Here is a 5944-nt window from a genome sequence, read left to right on the forward strand (position 1 = left end):
GCTTGGTGTTCTGTGTCTGATTGTCTATTGGATGGAAATTTTTTTAAAAGAGCTTCTTGAAGCATAGAGGCTACAAAGACAATGAAACAACCTTTATTTTCCAGAAATGCCTCCTGCTGAGAAGACAAAGTTTAGGGCACTGAGTCAGGAAAATCAAAAGGGTTCCTGTGGGAAGGAATACCTGAGATAAGTTTCTAAGGGGCAGCAGAGAGCAGGAAAGTGCCTCCCCCAGTGCACAAGACAGAGCAGAAATGGAATATTTGGGAATCTCAATGCTCCAAGACTGGAGCTCCTATTTTGTCTCCCTGCCATCAGCACTGGTCAAGAATCGCCTTTTAGGAGGAATGTGCGCAAGCTGGAACGTCCTGAGGATGACCAAGAGTGGGGCAGCTGAACTCACTTCAGGGGAACATAGTTTGAAGGAATTGCATTTGGCCTGGTGAACAGCAGGGCAGGGATTGTGTTCCTTACCTTTTCACACATATGAAGGAAATTGCCAGAAAGAAAGTAGATATATTGTCAAATGCTTTTTCTGCATCTGTTGAAATCATACTATTTTTGTTAGTTATTAATTCAGTCAATTATGCTAATGGCTCTCCTAATATTGAACCAACCCTGTATTCCTGTATAAATCTTACTTGGTTGTGATGTATTATCCTGGGATGACTTTTCTATAATCTCTTTGCTAATATTTTATATAAGATTTTTGCATCAATATTCATTAGGAAAATTGGTCTACAAATTTCTTTCTCTGTTTAACCCTACCTGGTATTGGTATCAGTAGCATGGTAGATGTGTTCTACATAGCTCCATGAGCAGAACCAGGACTTGGGGAAGTTTTACAAATATCAGTGGGGAAATTTGTGGTGTCTGAAAATGTGAAATCTGGGCATTGTGCTCACAGCTAGGAGTGGGAATAGAATTTAGATGAGGTCTGAGAGGTGTATTATGTAGAGTAGAATAAGAACAGGTTCTAGGCCATGCTTTGCCTTTTGTTTAGGGGCAATTGGGATCTGTTCTCCAGATCCTTACCTCGGTTCCATCTTTCAAATGAGCTCACCCTGGTGTTCTCTGTCACCTCTAACATCCTGTGAATGTAAGCAGGGGTTTAGGAAGCAATGCAATCCTGGCATCTCAAGGCTCGGTGTTCTGTAATGTGTAATGTGGCACTTAGGAACTCTTCTTGTCTGATTTTTACCATAGTTCCCTGAAGTGTTTTTGGGAAACGACACAGGGACAGTTGTCCCTGAAGACAAGCATGGAGTGGTGATAGTAAAGGGAGGGGTTCCTACCCTCCAAGCTTTAGGAGCCGATTTGGATCTGCCTGGGCCTCCCTGGCCCACGTTCTTGACAAGTATAGGTCCTGGACAGTGAGGAGGTCCTTAGGGCTTGGAGTCCCACCAGCTGTGTGGACCTCCTCTGGGGTTACTCTGAACAGAAATGTCCTCAGCGATTCAATGCAGCAGCTTCACAGGTGGTGGTTGGCTTCAGTGAGAAGGATGCTCCAAGCAGCCAAAGCCTGTGAGAATGGCAGAGAGCATGGCTCCCTGTGGGGCTCCCCCAAACAGTCCTGCTGTTTTCAAAACAAGCCCGCGAAGGCCCCTTATTTGTTCACAGCAAAGCATGTGGGCATCAGAAGCAGCTCTTGTCTTTGACAGCGCTTGTTCCTCTCTGGGAGCAGAGTGAGGGTCGTTGATGGCCGGGCCCCAGGGCTGGTATGGCAGCCTGCGAAGAGCACCTCCTTCGGATGACAGTAGGCACGCTCAAGGGAACCTTAGACTCCTTCCACCAGCCCATCCCCTTTCCTGTATTCACAGATGGTAAAAACAAAAAGACCCAGAGAGATGTAACTGGTTCCCCATGAGTCGGCAACCACCCGAGGACTAGAATTTAGAAGGCCAATTCCTAATCAAGCTCTTCCTGCTGTTCCCCATTCAGTCAAAAAGCCCTAAATGAAGCGCAGGCACCTCTTCTCAGAAGACAGGTGCTTTTCCCCATTTACACATGTGCCTAAAACAAGGTGAGGGAAAGCCTGGTGAAGGCGGCGGTCTAACTTGTGGAGTCATCGGGATTTTTGAGAGGAGTTAGGGAGAGTGCAGTTCCAGACATGGGGAAATGGTCCCATCTCACAGATGCCTGTCACTGGCAGGAATGAATGGTGGGCTTGCCCACATTTAGACTATAGGACCAAACAGGGCCAGTGAGGCGCCCCTTCCCATACCCATTCCAGTTCTTGGCTCCAGGACTGTAGTTAAAACACTAGAATATAGGGTTAAGAAAGCCTTGAAGCAGCTAAGGGACACAGTGGCTGGATCAGTAGACTGCTGGAATCGGGAATCAATAAGTTCAAATGTTTCTCAGAACACCTGGATAAATTTTTTCATTTGTAAAATGGGAATAATAGCATCTACCCTCTTGGGGAGGAGTGGGGTGTGAAGGCAGGATGGGTTTCCCTGGAGGTCACGGTTTTGTTTAACTTAAAAATCGGTGACATAACATGGGGGGAAATTGCTCAGTCACACTAAATTCCCACCAGATTCAACAGGAAGAGTGTCTCCTCAGCCTTCTTGCTGTTTTTGGACCAAGAATCTATTCTCCAACTCTTGTTTTCACTGTGTCCCATGCATGGATGGTCTCTCCTCATCTCTGTCTCCCGCTTCCCTGAATTCCCTCCTATCCCAGCTAAAATACAACCTCCAGAAGGTCTTTTCTGATCCTTAATTCTAGTGTCTTTCCTGCTTTGGGTTATTTCCAATTTGTCCAGTTTGTAGTTTGTTTATACATAATTATTTGTGTGTTGTTCCCCATCTCCCCTGAATACCATTAGATTCTTAGTAAGCGTCTTTTACCTTTCTTTATATTTCCAGCACTTAGCATAGTGCCTGGAAATAGTAGGTGCTTAATAAATACTGTTCTCACCTGATCTAAACCAGAAACTCTTCCTGTGGAAAGGAAAAAAACGAGATCTAAGATCCTTCTCTCATGAGACTCTGATTCTTTAACTCTTCATCTGAACCTCCCTGATCTTAGATGCCAAATATGACTTTTAGAAAATAGCTTTCTATTTTTCAAAATACACGCAAAGATAGTTTTCAACATTCACCCTTGCAAAACCTTGTCTTCCAAAACTTCCTTCCTCCCTTCTCATCTCCCCCTCACCTAGAAGCAAGTAATCCAATATAGACTAAACATGTGCAATTCTTCTAAACATTTTCACATTTATCATGCTGCACAAGAAAAATCAGATCTAAAATGATTTTTTTTTAAAGTCTTCATCCTTGTCCTCTGTGTAGCAGTTGACATGGTTGATCACCATTTTCTCTTATAACATCATCTGTGTCACAACTATGTCACAAATCATTTCACCTCAGCCCCTCTTCCTTAATCATCTTTTTTTTGATCTTCTCTATTTAAGGGTATCAACATTCTTTTAGTCACAAGGTTTCACATCCTCGATATCATCCTGGACTCCTTTCTCCGCATATCCAGTCATTTGCCAAATTTTGTCATTTTTACCTTTTGTGACATAGTTCAAGACTTCATCAGATCTCACCGGGAATTACAATAGCCTAATTTTGTTCTCCTTTGTAACAGTTAAAATTAAACTGAGGCACAAAGCTCCAGGTACAACCAATTTATTAATAAAGCATGAATTTGCCAGTAAATAGGATCTTCACTTTCTCAGCAAAAGTAAGATCCCAGTAAAAGGGGACAGCTCAGCTCCCTTTTCTAGTTTGGGGGGGAGTTCAGAACAAAGAACTGGACTTTTTTTTTTCTTTTTTTTTTTAATTTAATAGCCTTTTATTTACAGGATATATGCATGGGTAACTTTACAGCATTAACAATTGCCAAACCTCTTGTTCCAATTTTTTACCTCTTACCCCCCCACCCCCTCCCCTAGATGGCAGGATGACCAGTAGATGTTAAATATATTAAAATATAAATTAGATACACAATAAGTATACATGACCAAAACGTTATTTTGCTGTACAAAAAGAATCAGACTCTGAAATATTGTACAATTAGCTTGTGAAGGAAATCAAAAATGCAGGTGGGCATAAATATAGGGATTGGGAATTCAATGTAATGGTTTTTAGTCATCTCCCAGAGTTCTTTTTCTGGGCATAGCTGGTTCAGTTCATTACTGCTCCATTGGAAATGATTTGGTTGATCTCGTTGCTGAGGATGGCCTGGTCCATCAGAACTGGTCATCATCTAGTATTGTTGTTGAAGTATATAATGATCTCCTGGTCCTGCTCATTTCACTCAGCATCAAGAACTGGACTTTTTAGGCAAGGAGCAAGATATGATTAGTTGTCATGAATGACAAAATCAGTATGATTGGTTACAAGCTCTTCCTTCCCTCCTATGATAAGGAGTTTTCCTTGTTTCAGTCCAGCTGCAAGAACTGATGGACCAGGAAATCAGCATCTTTGAAGGATATCTCAGTGCTGTAAAGATACAGAGCAAACTGGTATCCACCAAGTACAGCAGATTTCCTTGGGGCAAGAATGGAAAAGTGATTAGCAGGAGAATGAATTTATAACTACAAGGTGTTAGAGACAACCATGGCTTAAGTACGGGACAAATAAGATACGGGACAAAATCAGCTTAGCTATAAATAGGACCAATAAAAAGACAGAATCAATCTAATCATTTCAATTTGTTTCATTTCTACCAACTGCCTCAATGCTTCCCACTCAAATCTCTATTACATCCAGGATCAAATATCAAGTTTGGCATTTAAAACTCTTCACAACCTGGAAACATTACCTTCCCAAGCTTATTATATTTGACTCACTCCCTCACATGCTGCTATCCAGCCATATTTTACTTCCTTGCTGTTCCTCAAATGCAACATATTTCATCCTCTCTCCAAAGTTACCTTCCTTTTATTCTATATATATCTTGTAAATATTTAATGTTACTGACAGATTGAGGTTTTTTTTTTTGCCTTTTTTATTTTATTCCTAATATTTAACAACATGCCTGGTTCATGTTGTGTGCTTGATAAATACTTGTTGAATGATTCTATGATGTGTCCACATGTAATTCTTCAATTTCTGGAGATCAGAAGCATAGCATCTTGGACTATCAGAACTAAAAGAGATCTTAGAATATGTAATATTAGAGTAGAAATCCGGCCCAAGGAGCTTTTTTTTTTTTTTTTTTTTTTTTTTTTAATTATTATAGCTTTTTATTTACAAGATACATGCATGGGTAATTTTTCAGCATTGACAATTGCAAAACCACCTGTTCCAACTTTTCCCCTCATTCCCCCCACCCCCTCCCCCAGATGGCAGGTTGACCAATACATGTTAAATATGTTAAAGTATAAATTAAATACAATATAAGTATATATGTCCAGTTATTTTGCTGTACAAAAAGAGTCAGACTTTGAAATAGTGTACAATTAGCCTGTGAAGGAAATCCAAAATGCAGGCAGACAAAAATAGAGGGATTGGGAATTCTATGTAATGGTTCTTAGTCATCTCCCAGAGTTCTTTCGCTGGGTGTAGCTGGTATAATTCATTACTGCTCCATTGGAACTGATTTAGTTCATCTCATTGTTGGAGAGGGCCACATACCTCAGAATTGATCCTTATATAGTATTGTTGTTGAAGTACATAATGATCTCCTGGCCCTGCTCATTTCACTCAGCATCAGTTCTTGTAAGTCTCTCCAGGCCTTTCTGAAATCATCCTGTTGGTCATTTCTTACAGAACCCAACGAGCTTTTTAAAACTTAGAATATGGCAAAGTTACTGTGCCAAGGACATAAGACTAAACATGTTCCCAATCTTAAAGACTTATGGAAATGAAATATATAAACAGATACAGAAGAGAGTTGGAGGCTTCCCTGTAAGAGCTGGAATTATAATCTAACCTTCATCCTATGAGGCTCAAGTGTAGACAGGGTACTTTCTAATCTTATGGCATTGCCT

This window comes from Sarcophilus harrisii, chromosome 1 (genome assembly GCF_902635505.1).
Source record: "Sarcophilus harrisii chromosome 1, mSarHar1.11, whole genome shotgun sequence".
In the NCBI taxonomy this organism is placed as follows: Eukaryota; Metazoa; Chordata; class Mammalia; order Dasyuromorphia; family Dasyuridae; genus Sarcophilus; species Sarcophilus harrisii.